Here is a 22,307-nt window from a genome sequence, read left to right on the forward strand (position 1 = left end):
AGAGGTATCTCATTGTAGTTTTAATTTGCATTTTCCTGATGCCTAAAGATGCTGAACATCTTTTTATGTGCTTATAGGCCATTGTATATCTTCTTTGGTGAAATGTCTTGCCATTTAAATCTTTTGCCATATTTTAAATCAGGTTCACTTATTGAATGGTTAAAAAAAAAAAAACTTTTGTTTTCTGGATAGAAGTCCCTTATTGAAAATACAATTTGAAAATATTTTCCCCAAATCTATGACCTATTCTTTTCTTTTCTTTTTTCAAATTTCTCTGATGTTGTCTTTAAAATTTTTTTTTGCTTTATTGTTATACAATGAATTATTTTTTCTTTTGGTGTACAGTTCTATGAATTGAACACACATATAGATTCACGTAAGCACCACTGCAACAAGGATACCAAATAGTTCTACCGCTCCCCCAGAACTCTCCTGTACTATCTCTTCACACTGATACCTTCATCCCACCTATTAACCCCAGAAATCACTGTTTTTTGTTTTGTTTTGCTTTGTTTTTTCCATTACTAGAGTTTGTCTTTGCAAGGTTAAATACATGGAACCACGCAGTATGTAACCTTTTGAGACTGGCTTCTCTCACTCAGCATAACGCCTGTGAGGTTCATCCAAGTGTTGTGTGAATTAACACTTCATCCCATTTTATTGCTAAGTTGTATTCCATTGTATAAACACTCACCTACTGAGGGATATTTGGCTTGTTTCCAGCTTTTGGCTGGCACAAATAAAGCTGCCATGAACACCCATGAACAGGTTTTTATATGAACATGCTTTCGTTTCTCTAAGATAAATACCCAGAGTGCAACTGTTCGGTCGTATGTGCAGCATATCTTTAACTTTATGAGAAACTGCAAGCCATTTCCCAAAGCAATTGTGCCCTTGTTTTCAGTTCTTTTTTTTAAAGTTCTGGGATACATGTGCAGAACGTGCAGGCTTGTTACACAGGTATACATGTGCCATGGTGGCTTGCTGCACCTATCAACCCATCATCTAGGTGTTAAGCCCCACGTGCATTAGATATTTGTCCTAATGCTCTCCCTCCCCTTTCCACCTACCCCCCTAACAGGCCCTGGCGTGTGATGTTCCCCTCCTTGTGTCCATGTGTTCTCATTGTTCAACTCCCACTTACGAATGAGAACATGAGGTGTTTGGTTTTCTGTTCCCGTGTTAGTCTGCTGAGAATGATGGCTTCCAGCTTCATCCATGTCCTTGCAAAGGACGTGAACTCATTCCTTTCTATGGCTGCATAGTATTCCATTGTATATATGTGCCACATTTTCTTTATCCATTCTATCAAAGAAATACCATTTGACCCAGCAATCTCCTTACTGGGTATATACTCAAAGGATTATAAATCATTCTACCATAAGGACATATGCACACGTATGTTTACTGCAGCACTATTTACAACAGCAAAGACTTGGAACCAAACCAAAAGCCCAACTATACCATTTTTTAACCACTGTCCCCTACAGCAACATACGAGGGTTCTAGTTGCTCCACATCCTCATCAACATTTAGTATTGCCCGTATCTCTCATTTTAGCCATTCTATTATAATAGGTGTGTAGTGGTATTTCACCATACTTTAAATTTGCATTTCTCTAATGGCTAATGATGTTGAAAATCCTTTTGTGTACTTATTGGCCATCCTAATATCCTCTTCAGAGAAATGTTTCTTCAAGTTACTTGCCCATTTTAAAAACTGGGTTGTTTTCTTATGGTTACATTTTGGGTTCCTTATATATTGTAGATACAAGTCCTTTGTCAGATATATGATTTGCAAATATTTTCTCCCAGACTGTAGCTTGTCTTTTCAGCCTCTTGACATTGTCTTTGGCAGAGCACAATTTTTTTTACTCTGATGAAATCTAATTTATCAATTTTCTTTTATTGCTTGTGGTTTTGGTGTCATATCTAAAAAACACTCATCTAACCCAAAGTTTTGAATATTTCTTATGTTTTTAAGTGTTTTATAGCCTTAATGCTTACATTTGGATCTCTGATAAGTGTTTTATAGCCTTAATGCTTACATTTGGATCTCTGATACAATCTGAGTTAATTTTGTGTGTACGGTGTCAGGTTAAGGTCCAAATTCATCCTTTTGTATATGGATATCTAATTGCTCCAGCACCATTTGTTAAAAATATGGTCTTTTCTCCAGTGAATTCTCTTGGTACCTTTGTTGAAAATCAACTGACCATAAACACAATGGTTTATTTCTGGAGCTGGTGGGAGAAATGGGAGCTGGTAGTCACTGCAGCCTATTCTACCTGCCTGTGATAAATCATCCAGAACATGGATCTGGCAGGGATGGGAGCAATCTTAAACGCCATAGACATCTACTATTCTTACCAAGATTCAGTAGATTTTATTTAATAAATGTTCCTCAATTTAATTGACCTTTCATCAGTTTCCAGAGACTAGTTATTTTTGACAACTTTGTCCAATTTTATTGCTGTGTTTTGGGAAGAAGATTCATTGAGCTCTCACACAGCCATTCCAGATGTCCTCCCATGAGCATGAATAACAGAATTTCTACATGCTTGTTATCTTGCCATGCTTTATAAATGTGTAAGAAGCAAACATTTACTGAAAATGTTTGCTTTTGTATATTGTAGCAAATTAATTCTAAGGCATTATTTGCTGCTATTTACCAACTTTTCCTGATATATTTATTTTGTCTGGTAGTAATGAGGCAGCATAATGGAGAAGAATTTGGTAGATTCAGTGACAGAACACCTGTGTAGGTAACTTCACTTTCCACCTAGCTACAATCCAGCACAAAGTACTTCTCTGCTGCTCATTTCTAAAATTGGGCTGTTGTAAGAATGTAGTGAGAACATGCATATGTCAAAATCCTTTATAAACTGTCAAAAGCTGTACAAATGCTGCTTTTTATGGGTCCTTTAGAATTAGTTATTTTTCTTTGCATCATCTCTTGCTATAAAAATAGTGCATATTGGGGATGGAGGTTAGGAAGACAAGTGATATGTGGGCTGGAGCAAAATAGAAAAAATGTCTCTAGAAAAGTAGCTACAGAACTCAATTTTTGAAATTTTCCTGTCCAGCAGAGGCACAGGATACCATAACTTCCTTATTTGTCCCTCTAGTAGCTTTCCAGGTGCCTGCAAAATGAGCACTTCTACAGCCATTTTACAGTTATATAGGATTTTGATCAGAGGAAAATTTCAAGGGTAGGCATAATTGTCCTTGCATAAATGCTGATTTATTTAGAAGATTCTCCCAGGGATTTAGCAAAACACATAATGATAGTAATAAAATAGTATCATCATATAATGTATCATCATCAATCTCTGTGGCACTGTAGACTGGTAAACAGGCCAAAAAGGAAACAAACTTACTCTATCAATTTTCTTTGAATAAGAATTAAAAGACTGCAAGGAAGACAGGTTTCATGGAGCTAGCAACCTCACTATTAAAAATTCCCATTAAAATGGGAAATAAGTATCTGCCATATGGGCTAAACCTGGGGTGTGAGACACAAGCCACTGATTTTATTGCTCAATTTCTCCAATGCATTCAGGTCACTTAAAATCAGATGACCTGCATGGCATCATTAGGAAGATTTTTTCAGAATTGCTTGAGATTCAGCATTGGCACTGAACCATCCGAATGAGATATGAAGCCCACCACAAACAGAACCACAGGTCCTGCCTGCTTGTCCAAGGAAAATCCCTCCGCTTGTGTTTTCTACATACCTAAGGTATGTCTACACTTGCCCCACACTCATTTTATCCAGATCTCATGCCACTACAAAACGCCAGTGTTGGAAGGGACAATACAAGCCCAATTATCCATCACATTTATAAAACACTCTGTCCAATAGCAGACAGGTCTCACACTCTGGTATTCAGAGTCATCTTGGGGAACCAATTAAAGTACAGGTGCCTACAGTCTCTCCTGTAACTTCTCATCCTGTAGGTCTAGGAGGTGTGTGAGGTATTTGGATTTAAAGAAGTTCCATATCTGATTTCAATGTAAGGTCAGAAATGAGAACGAATGGTCTCTAAGCTTCTCACCACGGTATTATACAGCTCTTGTTTAAATACAGACAGTGAGGGGGCTCACCATCTTCCAGGTCTGTCCTTTTTGCAGCAGGACAACACTGGCTCTCTAAACAGAGTCAAAGTTTGTCTCCCTGTAGCTTCTGCCCACTGGTCTCAGGCCTCTTTATTATGACCACTGAGAAGCCACACTTCTCCATGCTCTGGATTCCCACCTCACCAGAATTTTCTAAGTGCCAGTTGTATGAATAAATCCAAATTGTACAAACAAATACTCATTCTGTGAAAAATGAATGACCAAAATGTAAGATTTATACACTGAAAATTACAAAACACTGCTGAGAAAAATGAAATGACCCAAATAAATGGAGAAACATCTCATATTCATAAATTAGAAGACTCAATATAGCTAACATGACAATTCTCCCCAAATTGATCTACAGACTTAATGCAATTCCTATCAAAATTCCAGCAAATTTTTTGGCAGAAATTGACAAGCTGAGCCTAAAACGTACATGGAAATGCAAAAGGACCAGAAGATCACAAACTACCTTGAAAAATAACAAAGCTGGGTAAATTTCACTTCTACATTTCACAACTCACTACAAAGATAGTGTGGTAGTGGTATAAGGATAGACACATAGCTCAATGGAACAAAACTGAGAGTCCAAAAATAAAATGGTATGTTTATGGTTAATTGATTTTCGATAAAGATGACAATGCAATTCAATTGAGGAAAGGACAATCTTTTCAACAAATGGTGCTGGCACAATTGGATATCTACATGCATAAAGATGAACTTAGACTCTGACCTCATACTATACATAAAAATTAATTCAAAATGGGTCAAACGCCTAAATCTATGAGCTTAAAATTATACAACCTTTAGGGGAAAAAAAGCCTAGGGGAAAAAAATCTGTGAGACCTTAGGTTAGGCAAATTTTTTCATTGATATGATACAAAAAGCACAAACAATAAAATAAAAAAGTGATAATTTAAATTTTATCAAAATTCAAAACTTTTGTGCTTCAAAATACGTTATTTGGGAAGCCAAGGTGGGAGGATCACTTGAGGCCAGGAGTTCAAGACCAGCCTGGACAACATAGTGAGACTTCATCTCTACAAAAAAATTGCAACATAGATGGAGCTGGAGGCCATTATCCTAAGCAAATTAAGGCAGGAACAGAAAAACAAATACCACATGTTCTCACTTATAAGTGGGAAATAAACATTGAACACAGATGGACATAAACATGAGATTAATAGATATGATGGACTACTTGGGCAGAAAGATGGGGAGTGGGTTGAAAAACTACCTATTGTGTACTATGCTCACTACCTGGGTGCAATATACCCATGTAACAAACCTGCACATGTACCTTCTGTATCTAAAATAAAAGTCGAAATTAAAAAAAAAGAAGACTGAGGTGGAAGGATCACTTGAGCCCAGAAGTTTGAGGTTACAATGAGCTATGATCACACCACTGCACTCCAGCCTGTGTAACAGAGCAAGAACCTGTCTCTTAAAATAAGAGAAAAAAAAAAAGACATTATTAAGAAAATGATGGGGAAAAAACTGCAGACACATATTTGATAAAGAACTTGTATTTAGGATATATAAATATATAACTCCATAATAAGATAATTCAATTTTAAAATGGGCAAAATATTAGTATAGACATTTCACCAAAAGAAATTATGAATGACTAATAAGCACACGAAAAGATGGTCAACATTATAGATCATTCAGGAAATGCAGATTAAAACCATAATGAAATACCATTTCATGCCCACTAGAATGACAATAATCAGAAATACAGATACTAACATATGTTGGAGAGCATGTGGCAAACCTAACCCTCATACATTGTCGGTGGGAATGTATAATTGTGCAGCGACTTTGGAAAACGGTTTGCAGTTTCTTAGAAAGTTAAAAACAAACTTACCATACAACTCAGCAATTTATACTCTACCATAGACTAGAATTGAAAACAGATGTCCACACAAAGATTTTCAGACAAATGTTCATACTAGCATTATTCGTAACAGCCAAAAAATGAAAACAACCCAAATGTCCATCAACTGATGAATGGATAAACAAAATGTGGTCTATCCATACAGCAGAAAAAGGAATGAACTTGATACATGCTACAACATGGATGAACCTCAAAGATATTACACTAAGCACACATGCTCAGTCAAAGCCAGTCACAAAAATACCACATATTGTATAATTCCATTTCTATGAAGTGTCTAGGACAGGTATATCTACAGAGATGGAAAGTAGATTCATGGTGGCCAAGGGCTAAGGCATGAAGGATCCTATTGGGATGATTAAAATGGTCTGAAACTGAATTATTATGGTCACACAACTTAGTGATTTTACCAAAAATCACTGAAATTGTATACATGAGTGCATTTTATGATATGTAAATTATGTCAATGAAGTTTTTTTTTTTAAAAAAAGAGCAAATGAGAAAATGAATCTAGAGATCGCATGTGCGATCCCTTTCCGGTACTAGTGTTCCATACTTTTCCATTAAGTATCTCTCAAAGTGAGAACTGAACCGATGTAAGACCAGCAGACAATATATTTTGTAATGCAAGGGCTACACGCATGAACACCTATATGCAGATCAAATATGTAACACAAACATAAATCCTTCAGGACCCTGGAAGAAACACAGGAGAATATACAATGACTCTCAGTAAGTAATAGCAGGTTAACTATATAGGTGGTATATTTAAACCCAACTTTACTATTATTTTTTCCAATGGGAAACACAGCCTAAATGCCACTTCCTCCAAGAGGCCCTCCCTGACTCCCTAAGCTAGCCTAGGTTTCAAGGCTTTGTAGTCCCACTGCACTATGTGCTTCCTCTTTTGTAAACATGCCACACTTTGTTATAAGAGCATTTGGACAGTTGGTCTGCCAAGCTGGTCCAACTGTCAGCTCCATGGGAGGTGGGGTGTCAGGGGATCTGTTGAATTCCCCTCTGTATCCTTAGCACATGAAAGTGCCTGGCATACTAGGTACTCAAAAAATATTTGCTGCCTGGCAATCAGACAGAGGCTGAATTACACTCAAACATATATATTAAGAGTACCCACAATGAAATATATAACAAAAGTTGGTATCACACGTTGGACATGAGAAAACATTTCTGACTTTAGAAAAATTTCTTTGAATCTCATTTCTCCAACTTTATTTTTTTACTTTTACTTTCACTTCATTTCATTTCATTCATTTCATTTATTTATTTATTTATTTAGAGACAGGGTCTCACTCTCTTGCCCAAACCGGAGTGCAGTGGCACAATCTTGGCTCACTGCAACCTCCACCTCCTGGGTTCAAGCAATTCTCCTGCCTCCGCCTCCTGAGTAGCTGGGATTACAGGCGCCCGCCACCACACCTGGCTAATTGTTGTATTTTTAGTAGAGACAGGGTTTCTCCAAGTTGGCCAGAGTGGTCTCAAACTCCTGACCTCAGGTCGTCTGCCTGCCTCAGCCTCCCAAAGTGCTGGAATTACAGACGTGAGCCACTGCACCCAGTCTCTCCAACTTTAAAATAAAGAAAATGTTCGCTGGACCACAAACCTAAAATATTCTTAAAGCACAGATGTCCTTAAATGAAAGCCCCCTTCCCACTGCCCAGCCCTGAAAAAGTACAGATTTAGCGTTACAATACATGAAAGCTTCTACCAACCAAGTGCTTAGGAGCAACCAAAAAATAAATCAATAATTCTATCCTGTGAAAGTGATTAGATATCATAACCCTGGTTTTGCTTATTAAACATAGCTCATAATCACTGTTTTCTTCCTTCCTTCCTTATTTATCTGTATATTGATGAATTAATATTTCTTCATGTATGCATTCAAAAACTATTTGGGTACCCACTATGTGTCAGGCCCTATGGTAGAAACTGGACATATGGTAGTGAAACATATATTCTGCTGTCATGGAGTTTACAATCCGAAAGAACAGATCAACAAAAACAATAGTGACTGCTAGCACCATGTGCCAGACACTGTTCTAAGCATCTTAGGCATACTAACTGAGTTAATACTGACAAGAATCCTTTGCGAAAGGTACTATGATTATTCTTATTACATTGCTGAAGAAACTAAGGCAGAAAGAGAAACAGGATTTTGCCCAAGGTTACACATAGGTCACATGCAAATGGAGAGCCTGAGATTCAATCCCAGGTTGTCTGACTCCAGAGTCCCACGACTGGTCATGGCCAATGTGCCAATCCACCCCACCCGTCTTTCACCTGGACTTCTTCAGTAACATCCTAACTGGTCATGTCGATGGAGTTGACTGTGGGAGATCATAAACAGGGAGGAATTAATGACGACTACCAGGTTCCTAGCTGAAGCAATTTGGGATGAGAAGGTGACTTTTACTGAGATTATGACACATAAAATGCTACATTACAAAAACCAAATACAATTTTGAAAATGGTCAAAGGATACAAAGTTTCAGTTAGATAGGAGGAATAAGTTCAAGAGATCTATTGGACAACATAATAACTATAGTTAATAAAATGTGTTGTATTTTCAAAAATTGCTAACAAAGTAGCTTTTAAGTGTTCTCACCACAAACAAGTGAAAAGTATGTGAGGTAATGCATAAGCTAATTAGCTCGAGTTAGTCATTCCACAGTGTACAGACCTTTCAAAACATGTTGTACATGATAAATACATAATTTTTGTTAATTAAAAATATTAAAGTACATGGGACATAAATATATCATAATAAAAGTTTGTCATTTATGGACTGGTTGTTCTCTCTCCCAAGCCTGGGAACCCCTACTGGATATGGACACCCAGCCTGTGCCTTGACTTACACTCTGGAATAGTTTAGCTATTACCATGGATTTGTATTCCAGTGCCTTAACACCTTTGTAGTGCTGAGATGTGATCTTTTAAGTATTAAGAATTAACATATTACCTTTTGAATAATTTCTTGGGGAAAAGGATTTGCATATTTTTTTTTCACTCCACTTTGTTGGACAGTAGGCAGATTCATACTTAAAAGGCTCAGAATCTGGAGTGTGGGGGAGAGGTACCTACTGATAACTCTTGACAATACAATAGAAAATCTGTGACTCACCAACCTGGGAATAGTGCTGCTCTGACAGAGGCTGAGTTTAATTAAAGAAATAACCTGAGTCTATAGCTCTTCAAGACAAAAGTTCTATCTCATCCCCTTAGAACAAGACACTAAAAGAGTGAAATTCAAGCCCATCAGCCAAGAGTCTGACCTCCAATCCAATGCCCCTCTTCTTCAACAGCTGAAATTCCAAAGATTTAACTCAAACCAAGATGGAACAAGTTCATGTGATTCAAAATACACCATCAGTTTTAAGTAGTTTCCTCATATACAGAAAGTCACAGCTAGTAATAAGAGGGGGAAAAGATTTTAGGTCTTATATACTACTTGAGAAAACGAGACATGGAAAATGTAGTTATACTGTGCCATGAAGCTCTTGGGTGAGACACCAGGAAGAATTTGCCATCTTTGCTGTGCTGCACAGCATTTCTCTATGGGGAACCACATACTTTCTTCTGATAGTGTTTGCAAAAAGAACATGCCCATTCTAATATCGAATGGAAGAGGTGCTCATTGAAAACTAGAACCAAGGAGGAAGACTTGGGCTTGACAACTGAACTTTTTACTAAGTTCAATATGGTATCCCAGTCAGTGTAGGTTGATTACACTTGCCTCATTCTAGCTGGGGCCTGTGCTGGCTGAACAGTCCCAGGACCTGGAGGGATTAGTGCTGCCTATTCCAGGACTACAGTCTCAAGAAGTCAATTGTTGCCACATACCTAAGCCATACTCTACTAACTCTGCCACTCATAAATGAGACATTGTGATTGCTACCCATCTGGCTCCTTTGTCTCCCAACTACTTCAAAATTTTGGTAGAGAATTTAGAGTATCACTAATTAGACCCCTCAAGTCCCAACAATATGGAGGGGCACCCATACATACTCTTAAATGCATTTTCGTTTTTCTTTTTATTATTATACTTTAAGTTCTAGGGTACATGTGCACAACGTACAGGTTTGTTACATATGTATACATGTGCCATGTTGGTGTGCTGCACCCATTAACTCATCATTTACATTAGGTATATCTCCTAATGCTATCCCTCCCCTCTCCCCCCACCTCACAACAGGCTCCCGGTGTGTGATGTTCCCCTTCCTGTGTCCAAGTGATCTCATTGTTCAACTCCCACCTATGAGTGAGAACGTGCGGTGTTTGGTTTTCTGTTCTTGCAATAGTTTGCTCAGAATGATGGTTGCCAGTTGCATCCATGTCCCTACAAAGGACATGAACTCATCCTTTTTTATGGCTGCATAGTATTCTATGGTGTATATGTGCCACATTTTCTTAATCTAATCTGTCATTGATGGACATTTGGGTTGATTCCAAGTCTTTGCTATTGTGAACAGTGCACAATAAACATGCATGTGCATGTGTCTTTATAGCAGCATGATTTATAATCCTTTGGGTATATACCCAGTAATGGGATGGCTGGGTCAAATGGTATTTCTAGTTCTAGATCCTTGAGGAATCGCCACACTGTCTTCCACAATGGTTGAACTAGTTTACAGTACCACCAACAATGTAAAAGTGTTCCTATTTCTCCACATCCTCTCCAGCACCTGTTGTTTCCTGATTTTTTAATGATCGCCATTCTAACTGGTGTGAGATGGTATCTCATTGTGGTTTTAATTTGCATTTCTCTGATGGCCAGTGATGATGAGCATTTTTTAATGTGTCTGTTGGCTGTATAAATGTCTTCTTTTGAGAAGTGTCTGTTCATATCCTTCACCCACTTTTTGATGGTGTTGTTTGTTTTTTCTTGTAAATTTGTTTGAGTTCTTTGTAGGTTCTGGATATTAGCCCTTTGTCAGATGAGATTGCAAAAATTTTCTCCAATTCTGTAGGTTGCCTGTTCACTCTGATGGTAGTTTCTTTTGCTGTGCAGAAGGTCTTTAGTTTAATTAGATCCCATTTGTCCATTTTGGCTTTTGTTGCCATTGCTTTTGGTATTTTAGACATGAAGTCCTTGCCCATGCCTATGTCCTGAATGGTATTGCCTAGGTTTTCTTCTAGGGTTTTTGTGGTTTTAGGTCTAACATTTAAGTCTCTAATTAAACATATTTTCTTTAAAATGCTTCTAAAATAAAATTCACAGGCCGTGCACAGTGGCTCATACCTACAATCTCAACACTTTGGGAGGTTGAGGTGGGAGGATTGCTTGAACCCAGTAGTTTTAGAACAGCCTGGGCAACATAGTGAGACCTCGTCTCTACAAAAAAATTTAAAAATTACCTAGGCATGGTGGCATGTGCCTGTGGTCCCAGCTACTTGGGAGGCTGAGACAGGAGAATCACTTGAACCCAGGAGTTCGAAGCTTCATTGAACCATGATTGCACCACCGCACTCCAGCCTGAGTGACAGTGAGACCTTGTCTCAAAAAAAAAAAAAAAAAAAAAAAAAAAAAAACACAGATATATTTGAACAGAAAATAATGGGAGTACAGCAGATGCCGGGGTTAGGTCCAAGGCCCTTTGGAATTATAATATCAGGTTTCTGTTTTAAATCAGTTGTATGAATATTTGTTTCTGCCTCATACTCTGACATTTCCCAAAATTAAGGACAGTGTGCCTGTGGCTGAGGGATCATTTAACACATTTTTATTGCTGTTTTTGTCTATTTCTCACTTTAATTAAACTTATTAATCAAATCCAAGTCAGTTGCCTAAGGACTGGACTAAAAAGGTTGCTACAGTAGATGATCACAAACTTTCCTGACCTGCTTGTCACTCTTTAGAGACCCAGGTCAAGATTTTCAGCTAAACATCAGCTACACTTTGAAACAGATTAATCAGTCTTTCCTCTGAGCCTCTGCCTGGAACTCTCTTTCCACTCTCTCCTCCATAACTATCTTCACCGGGTTAACTCTTAACCATTCTTTAAGTCACAATGTACACATCACTTGTAAGAGGGTCCTCACCAGAACTCAATCATGCAGGTACACTGATCTTGGACTTCTAGCCGCCAGAACTGTGAGGAAATAAATTTCTCGTTTAAGCTGTCAAGTCTATGGTATTTTGTTATGGCAGCCCAAGTGGACTAATACACCGTCTTTTTGGGAAACTGCACATAGCTTCTCTAGAACATCAAGAACATCCCTATCGCTAACTCAGATCTCACCTCCCAACTAGTAAACATTTCTTTTACAGATGAGAAGTCAAGGTACCATTGCTCTAACACGGGGTCCCTAACCCTTATTCCAGATATGTTTTTAGGTTTCTTTTTCCCTTTTCCCACACCACCATCAAAATGAACTTTTTTGATCTCCCAAAGGAGACTTCTGACACATAACCTCCTAACATGAACTCCACTTTTGTAGATGGTATTATCCTAAGGCACTAACCAAGAAACTATTTAACTTTGGTTCTCCCTGATTAAAACTGATAGGGCCAGATGGAAGATTAATTTTCACTAACGCTCTTAAAACATCACATACTTCGGGGAGATGCTAAAAATATATTGTGTTCAGAAGTTTTATCATAGGCACACAAGATATAATTTTTACTTAGATGACCAACACAACAATTCTTTAAAAGGGGGATGAAAATTTGGTTCAAATTAATTATCAAATAAACTAGTAAGATTACTATAAGAAGGCTACAAAGCATCCCCTTAAAAGCCCTTATTATGGGGTGGGCATGGTGGCTCACGCCTGTAATCCCAGCACTTCGGGAGGTCTAGGCGGATGGATTACAAGGTCAGGAGTTTGAGATCAGCCTGGCCAGCATGACGAAATCCTGTCTCTACTAAAAATACAAAAAATTAGCCGGGCATGGTGGTGCATGCCTGTAGTCCCAGCTACTCAGGAGGCTGAGGCAGGAGAATTGCTTGAACCCGGCAGGTGGAGGTTGCAGTGAGCCGAGATCGCACCACTGCATTCCAGCCTGGGCGACAGAGCAAGACTCTGTCTCAAAAACAAACAAACAAACAAAAAGAAAATCCTTATTATGAAATATATCAGCTACATGAAGGACTAGATACAGTACACCTCAGGGGCAAAGTATACCATAATTGGGAAGGAATACATGGGGGTAGTGGTTCAAAGGCACAGGTAATTTTCTGTTCTTCAAGCTGGGCAGTGAGTATGGAGATGGTTATTTCATTTTTTTCTGCATATAAGCTACATATACTATTTTGTATGTTTAATATATTTTACAAGAATTTATCAGGATAAAAATGGTCTACTGGACATCTGGGAGTCCACCACTCAGCTTAATCAATAGCACATTACCAAGACAGCTAAACATCCTTGGTATCCCTTCCCACCCAAGCCCCTCGCTTCCCATACCCCGTTCTCTGGACACTGTTAGTCTGAATTTGGTGTTTATTGTGCCCTTAGAGTAGTATTACAGATATATGTTGTTTAACTTTGCATGTTTTGAATTATATATGGTATGGTTTATTATGTAACCTGCCTTTTTTCTCCCCACAATACATTTGTGAGAGTCAACCCAGATTGACACATGGTTCTGGTTCATGTGGTCTCACTGCTGTGCAGTATTTCAGCATGTGGATATATTTTCTTTCTGCCTCTCTGTGGCACTTTCTGGATAATTTATTCAGATCCATTGTTCAGTTCACCAGTTCTCTTTTCAGTTCTGTTTTTAAAAATACAATTTCAACTTTTATTTTAAATACAAGGGGTACATGTACAGGTTTGTTACATAGGTATACTTGCATAATGCTGAGGTTTGGAGTATGGATCCTGTCACTCAGGCAGTGAACATAGTACCCAACAGGTAATTTTTCAACCCACATCCCCCGCCCCATAGTCCCCAGTGTCTATTGCTCCTATATTTATGTCCATGTGTACTAATACTTAGCTCCCTGTTACAGGTGAGAACACGCAGTAGTTGGTTTTCTGTTCCCATGTTAATTTGCTTAGGATTATGGCCTCCAGCTACTTCCATGTTGCCGCAAAGAATGTAATCTTGCTCTTTTGTATGGCTATGTAGTATTCCCTGGGGCATATGTGCCACGTTTTCTTTATTCAATCCACTGTTGATGGGCACCTAGGTTGATTCCATGCCTTCGTTATTGTGAATAGTGCTGCTATGAACATATGAATGCATGTGTCTTTATAATAGAACAATTTATATTCCTTTGGATATATACCCAGTAGTGGGATTGCTGGGTCAAATGGTCATTCTAAGTTCCTTGAGAAATCTTCAAACTGCTTCCCACAGTGGCTGAACTAATTTACATTCCTATCAACAGTGTATATGTGTTCCCCTTTTCTGTGCAGCCTCGCCAGCATCTGTTATTATTTGGCTATTTAATAACAGCCATTCTGACTGGTATGGGAAGGTATTGCACTGTGGTTTTGATTTGCATTGCTCAAATGATTAGTGATAATCAACATTTTTTCATATGCTTGTTGGCCACTTGTATGTCTTCTTTTGAGAAGTGTCTGTTCCACTGTCCATTTTTTAATGGGATTATTTGTTTTTTGCTTGTTGATTTAGGTTCCTTATAGATTCTGGAAATTTGTCAGATGCACAGTTTTAAAATATTTTCTCCCGTTCTGTATACTGTTTACTCTGTTAATAGCTTCTTTTGCTGTGCAGAAGCTCTTTAATTAGGTCCCACTTGCCTACTCTTGGTTTTGTTGCAATTACTTTTGAGGACTTAGCCAGAAAATTCTATGCCAAGTCTGATGTCAGGAAGGGTACTTTCTAGGTTTTCTCCTAGGATTTGTATAGTTGGAAGTCTTACATTTAAATCTGGTAGTCTAGTGGTTAGGATTCAGTGCTGTCTTTTCAGTTCTTTATCCTGAGTTTGTAATTTCAATGAATATATTGCATTTCTTGGAATTCGATTTGGTTCTTTCTCCAACATGCTTGACTTTCTGTTTGTTAGCAGAATCTGAACTAAGAATTGAATATATTTACAACCCTCAGCTCTGTAGTCTGGCTGCTGCTCATTTATTCCAATCTACATCATGGGATAGGTGACACCACATTATTATAAAAGGCCTAAATGTCTCCTCCAAAGGGTACCAACTAAATAAACTGTTGTCCACTCACATAATGGAGTCTATAGCCATTATATTAAAAAGAATGCAGCCACTCTACATACATCCTATGCATTAGGTGGAAAAAAAGCAAGATGAAAAACAAGTTGCATAACATGTTACCTTTTCAGGGGAGATAAAAATCTATCTCAGGTTTATAAATGTATCATAATTCCATGGAAGGGCATTTACAAGAAAATGTAACAGTGGCTGTCTCTAAGGAGAGGACTTGTGTGGCTGAGGGTCAGAGGAAAGATAGAACTTAACTTTCACTGTTGATCTATTTGCATTTTACAACATGTACAATATATATTTCCTATTAAAAATGAAAATGACAGTTAAATACTAAAGTAAGCCATGCCTTTCCTAATTCTCCATTCTTGGCGCACGCTGTCCACTCTGTCAGGTATGTCTCCCGGGCCCCACCCTCCCTACCCTGTCTACCTGATCATTTCCTATTCACCCTGCAGGACCACCTGTGTCACAAATCAACCACTCTTTCCCCTGTGCTGTCTTGCCTATACAACTGTTACAGCATGTCCTCCTCATGAGACGACAAGCTCCACTGAACCCAGCACAATGTCTGGAATGTGATCGTCACTCAACAGATGTTTGCTGAAAGAATAAAATAATGAAAATCAAAAACTGTAATCTGAGCACAAACAATAGTAACAGATTATATACACATAAAGTGTCAATTCTCTTAATTGTGGACATAATGCTTTTTTCCCCCCTGCAATTTATGTCTAAGTTTTGGCAGGCAACAAAACAGTATCTGGAAAGATTAGAGTTTTGTGTTTTTGTTGCAATTTCCTGAGTCATGAAATTGGTGTCTGGGACACAAGGAATGCTTCATATCACATACCCAGCAATATCCTTTATGCATGTACAAGGACAGAATAAAATGTAATTATACACTGGTTTTAATTCAGCCTAGCTCTAAACTATGTCATTTTTAATAGGCTGCTTAATAAATTTATTTTAAAACAGAACACGGAGTGGAGTATCTAGAATAGGAAATCTGTTATTCATCCTCCTAAGACTTGTACCCAACAGGTAGACCCTATATTTCAGAAGGGAAGGACTCTGTGCTGAGTGCTAAGGAGACATGGGCCTGGCCAGGACACAGTATCTTCCCTCGTGAGACACACACAAACGCACAAACACACAACTGTCCTACCTGCCAACACACAACTGACAATAAAGCCAACCAGGCTGTAACAACCACCACAAAAGAGAGGCATAAAAAGGGGACATAGCAGACAACAGAATGAATAAGTCTTTCAGATGAAAAAGTTGTTGAGGAAAACTTCACAGAAAAGGTGACTTCACAGTTGGGCCTTTCAAGATGAGTCAGACTTGTACAGAGGAAAGAGGAGGCGTGAACTATATTTCAGAGGAAGCCCTTGGTATGAGGTAGGAAAGTGCACATCAGATACAGTGGCATGGCTGGAACTAGCCCACGCAGGGGAGAAAGGGGAAGGGTGGAGAGACCAAGTGTCAAGCAGTGAGGCTGGCACAAGGAAGATGGCCAGCCATCCCTTTAAGCCAAGCTCATGAGATGAGACTTTATCACACAGGAAACAGAGGCCACAAAGACTTCTGGACTAAAAAGGGGTATAATCCGGGACTGACTTTTAGAAGATACCATAGCAGTACACAGAATTAACTGCAGGAGAGAGAGGCTACAAGTACAAGAGCTTTATCAAGCTTTCCTGGAAGCATCATACCTCCCAGGGAAAAAAAATTAAAATCACACCTCCAATTAAGAAGATCTTGGCTGGGTGTGGTGGCCCATGCCTGTAATTCCAGCACTTTGGAAGGCTGAGGTGGGAGGATTGCTTGAGTCCAGGAGTTTGAGACCAGCTGGGCAACACAGGGAGACCCCAAATCTACACAAAAAATTTAAAAACTTAGGCAGGAGGATTGCTTGAGCTCAGGAGTTTGAGCCTAGCCTGGGCAACACAGTGAGATGTTCTCTCTACAAAAAAATTAAAAAATCAGCTGAGTGCAGTAGCATGCACCTATAGTCCCATCTACTCGGGAGGCTGAGGCAGGAGGATCACTTGAGCCCAGGAGTTCGAGGTTGCAGTGAACTATGATTGTGCCACTGCACTCCAGCCTGGATGACAGAGAGAGACAGTGAGACCCTGTCTCAAAAAGAAAAAAAGAGAAGATCCCTACATTATCCCATATTCCTCTACCTCTTTATTTTACTGAAGTGCTGGTTATGGTTCAGGTTCACACAAATAGATCCCAAAATGCTCCCAAAAGTTTTCCACCCAAATCTACAGATTAAGAGAGATTTGTGAGACACAGAGACATGTCAACCAAATGCTGTTGGAGGGCCCTTACTTACATCATAAATGAAGCTTAAAAAAAAATCAACTGGGGAAATGTGAACTCACCGGATATTTGACAAATATCACAAAATTACTATGGTTTTTAAAGAGGGATAAGGTATTGTGGCTATATTTTTACAAGATTCCTTGTCTTTCAGAGATAAATACTGAAATATTTACAAATATCAGGTTGGTGCAAAATTGCGGCTTTTGCCATTGAAAGTAATGGCAAAAGCCACAATTACTTTTGCACCAACCTAATAAATTAAATGACATCTAGAATTTGTGTCAAAAATCATCTTGACATAGGAAGAGGTAGCTGGAAGGTATAGATGTAATAAGATGGATCATGAGCTGGTAATTAACAAAACATGGTAATGGGTGCATGGGATTTGGTTTATTATACTATTGTCTCTACTATGTTTGAAACCTTCCATAATAAGAGGTTATATTTTAAAAGTCACTCACCCAGCAGGAACTTTAAAGGAGTGGTTCGAGCAACTGTAGGTTGAGCACAGATTTCTCTCATGGTGATCCAGAACCTACATCTAAACCTCTGCTTGCCATCTCCCTGACACCTCTAACTCAACAGATGCAAGAGTAAGTTTCCCCCCTCCCCATCAGTGTTGTTTCTTCTCTGCATTCCCTGTCCCTGTGAGAACCAGATACCTGGGAGTTATCCTTATGTCATTCACCCGCATGGAGGCATCTAGGTTCTGCCCAGGGGCAGCCATTCTTCTCAGGTGAACTTCTTACTTTTTCTTTCTTTCTTTTATTCTCCATGATCTCAGTTCACTACCACCTCCACCTCCCTGGTTCAAACAATTCTCCTGCCTCTGCCCCCCGAGTAGCTGGGACTACAGGCGCACACCACCACACCTGGCTAATGTTTGTATTTTTAGTAGAGGTGGGGTTTCGCCATGTTGTCCAGGCTGGTCTCGAACTCCTGGCCTCAGGTGTTCTGCCTGCCTCAGCCTCCCAAATTGCTGGGATTACAGCCGTGAGCCACTGCGCCCAGCCTCAGGTAAACTTTTTCTTTGACAGCTTCTTTGCTTCCCTGCATCCATCTCACACTCCTCACTACTTTACCTGAAAACCACTGCAAGGATAGTCATTCTAAAAGAAACACCTCTGCTGGCTTAAAGGCTTCCAATGGCTCCTCGCCAGCTAGAGGACAAAAGCCCAACTCTTCAGCAAAGCAAGATCTATTGATCTGATCTCTTTGTGTTTATAAGGTAATGAGATTTCCCTGATATCATCTTGGTGAATTCAGTTCTTGCAAAGGACATGAAATTCATTTTAGAACTAATTAAGGGTCTGACTAGTAAGTGGCACAGCCAGGATGCATGTGACATCCACAGTGACAGTAGGAGATCACTTGAGGCAAGGTGGCCAGGCAGCCCTTACCAAAAAGCCAGTGTCACTAGCCAGCATCCTCTCAATTCTGTATTTATGCCAAGGTCTACTTGGCCGCCCTCTCAGGAGAGGGAGCCCAAGGTTCACATGTTCGTGGCAGCTGCCTGACTACATGGGTAAAATTTGGCCACAAAACAGAATTTTTCTCTGTGAGACTAAATGACCTAATTAAGGCTCAAACTCAAATGCAATCAACTGGCCTCCTCCTTAATATCAGAGTGATAGCATCTAAGCAAAAGAATAAAAAGAGATATTGACCATAAAAAGAGGAGAAATTGAGCTAGGTGTGGTGACATGTGCCTTTATTTATTTGTTTGTTTGTTTGAGACAAGAGTCTTTCTGTCGCCCAGGCTGTAGTGCAGTGGCGTGATCTCAGTTCATTGCGACCTCCGCCTCTTGGGTTCAAGTAATTCTCCTGTCTCAGCCTCCCAAGTAGCTGGGACTACAGGTGCACACCACCACCCCCAGCTAATCTTTGTATTTTTAGTAGAAAAGGGGTTTCACCATGTTGGCCAGGCTGGTCTCAAACTCCTGACCTCAAGCGATTCACCCGCCTCAGTCTCCCAAAGTGCTGGGATTACAGGCGTGAGCCACTGCGCCCGGCCAACATGTGCCTTTAGTGCCAGCTACTTGGGAGGCTGAGGTGAGAAGACTGCTTGAGCCCAGGAGCTCAAGACCAGCCTGGGTAACACAACAAGACCCTGTCACAAAAATTTTTTTTAAAAAAGAAAAATTAAGCCACAAAAAACAATATACCTGTGGTAAGAATAACAAATAGGGACAAGAATCACCTTTATTAAAGGTACTCAAGGCCAGGCACGGTGACTCACACCTGTAATCCCAGCACTTTGGGAGGCCGAGGTGGGCGGATCACCTGAGGTCAGAGTTGGAGACCAGCCTGGCCAACATGGCGAAACCCTAGCTCTACTAAAAATACAAAAACATTAGCTGGGCATGGTGGCAGGCACCTGTAATCCCAGCTAGTCAGGAGGCTGAGGCAGGAGAATCGCTTGAACCCAGGAGGCAGAGGTTGTAGTGAGCTGAGATCGCACCATTGCACTCCAGCCTGGGCGACAGAGTGAGACTCCGTCTCAAAAAAAAAAGGTACTCAAAATAGGCTAGTAAAACACAAGTGGGGAGTGTCTGGAGAATATGTCAGGCACTGACAGCAGAGCCCAAGGCGTTGTGTTCTAGCACCATTGATTATGTTCTTTCTTTCTTCCACATGCCTCTAAGTCACTCAGCCTCAAACTATAGGTTTTGTTTGCAGAGAAACGAAAAATGTCTTCCTGGTCTCAAAGCACTGATACCAACTATCAGTGGGGGACAGATCAAAGAGAAATCTAGGATTGGTGATGGTAATCAATTCAATGACAACAAAAACAATTGGTATCTCACCAAGTTATACATTCAACAAATATTTGTTGAGCAGCTTACCATATGCTAGGCTCTGGGAACGTAAGAGTCAACAACAGGGACAAAAATCCTGCCTTCCCTTCACAGGGCTTACATTCTAGTAGGGGGAAAGATGTTTAAAAATAAGATAAATGTATTAAATAGTATGTTGTAAGTGGTAAGGAGGAAAAGAGCTCAGGCAGTGTCATGGGACATGCTGAGGTAGGACAGTGGTACACTATCAGAGAACAAGGAAAGAAGTTCCACTGAAAAAGGCACTAAACTCGTGGTGACACATGCCTGTCATCCCAGCTACTCAGGAGGCTAAGGCAGGAGGATCACTTGAGCCCAGGAGTTCGAGACCAGCGTGGGCAACAAAGTGGAACTTTGTCTCTGTAAAAAATACAAAAATTAGCCAGCTGTGGTGGTGCGCACCTGTGGTCCCAGCTACTCAGGAGGTTGACGTGGGAGGATTGCTTGAACCCAGGAGGTCAAGGTGAGCCGAGATCACACCACTGCACTCCAGCATGGGTGACAGTGAGACTCTCTTCTCAAAAATAAAAATAAGTTCAGAAAAAAAAAATGTAAAGGTACTAAGCTATCATAATACAACAGGCAGCTGCTCATCTTCTGGTCATTACATTTTCTGCCAGCAGTTACTTTTTTTTGATGTTTTTAAAAACAAATGCCTACACCCATTACCTAAACTAACAAAAAAAGTTCAAAAAATGTTACCTAAACAAACAAATCCTACTCTATGTATAAGACTGCGTAAAGCACTAAAGGGGATATGCCAGAAACAGCACACAATTGCTATCCTCTGAGAGTTCATAGCTAACTGAAAGTGAACCGTACAAAAGCAAAAAAGCATTGTAAGGAAATTCCAGCAGCCATCCTTTTAGTTTATACTATAGCAGTGGGGTGCTCAAGGTTCTCAGGGGAACCATTAGGCAACGTGAGAAGGGAGGGCACCTCAACATCCAAGTGGGTGCTGATGGCACTCTAGAGCAACAGTGATAACTATGTTATCACGTATGCTGATTCTAAATACAGCATGGCATGTTCAGGTAGAAATGGCTTAACCGATGAGCATATTAGTCTCCAGAGAAGACAATGGAATACATTTATCTCCAGGGAGAAAGGGAGGCCGGTTTTTCAGTTTGCCTTCTAACTTTTGAATTTTGTACTATCATATGTATTATCTTGTCCAACAACTACTTATAAAAGGAGTGACTTTTAGGACTGTATTTTAAGAATACATTCAGGACTGAATATAAAGACCTGGAAGCTAGCTATGCACAAATGATCTCTAAAGCCACAGGTCAAACAGCCAAAGTTATGTGAGCAAGGACTGCCCCTTAGGCACTTCCACATTTAGGTAAACAGAGTGAAAGCAGGGACAAGTGGGAAGACAGAAGGACTGCCATGTGACAAGAAAATACAACTAAATGCATCATGGAATGTACCTGGAATAGGGAAGTGGACAGAGAGGGCCCCCATAGATTCAGAGGTAAGAGAATGAAGGTTTCCTCAGAGTTAGCCAGCAAAATTGTCATATGTTGGATGTGATTGGCAAATTGAGGGAGTAAACCAGATAAGCTGTTTGTATGCCCTTAAGAGCCTGGGAATCCCCAAACTGCAATGTGACTCACCTGGAATGCACCTGAGATTCGTTTAGGGAAAACCCAGTCCATTCTGTGGAATCTAGTTTGAAAAAAATACTGTGGTGAAAAAAAAAAAAAAAAAAAAAGAGAAGAAAGGCTGACTCCAAAAGTCAGATGATGAGATCATCCAAGTAACCACTGATAAAGGAAAGGATACAGTGGCTGGCTTGGGCTGGTAGTGGGGAGAGGTGGAGTCAAGGCTATTACAGCAAGGAGATGGACCCATCAGCCTTTTCCAGTCTATCTATGAGCATACCATAACCAATTGCCTCTGTTCTTCCTCTGTCCTTTCTAAGTAACTTTCTAATGACAACCTGGGGTC

General features: G+C 39.7%; 1 protein-coding gene and 1 long non-coding RNA gene across 38 annotated transcripts in view; both read right to left on the minus strand.

Annotated features, from left to right (window-relative positions):
* SLC9A7 (solute carrier family 9 member A7) overlaps positions 1-22,307 on the minus strand; it is a 150,093-nt gene that overhangs the window by 79,097 nt on the left and 48,689 nt on the right. The window lies entirely within an intron of this gene.
* Positions 18,267-22,071, minus strand: LOC144338581 (uncharacterized). Its single transcript, XR_013412821.1, has 2 exons — positions 19,895-22,071; positions 18,267-19,443 (listed from the first exon to the last, which is right to left on the minus strand). It is a non-coding gene; the product is annotated as an uncharacterized LOC144338581 (long non-coding RNA).

The sequence above is a fragment of the Macaca mulatta genome, chromosome X, assembly GCF_049350105.2.
Source record: "Macaca mulatta isolate MMU2019108-1 chromosome X, T2T-MMU8v2.0, whole genome shotgun sequence".
NCBI classification, from domain to species: domain Eukaryota; kingdom Metazoa; phylum Chordata; class Mammalia; order Primates; family Cercopithecidae; genus Macaca; species Macaca mulatta.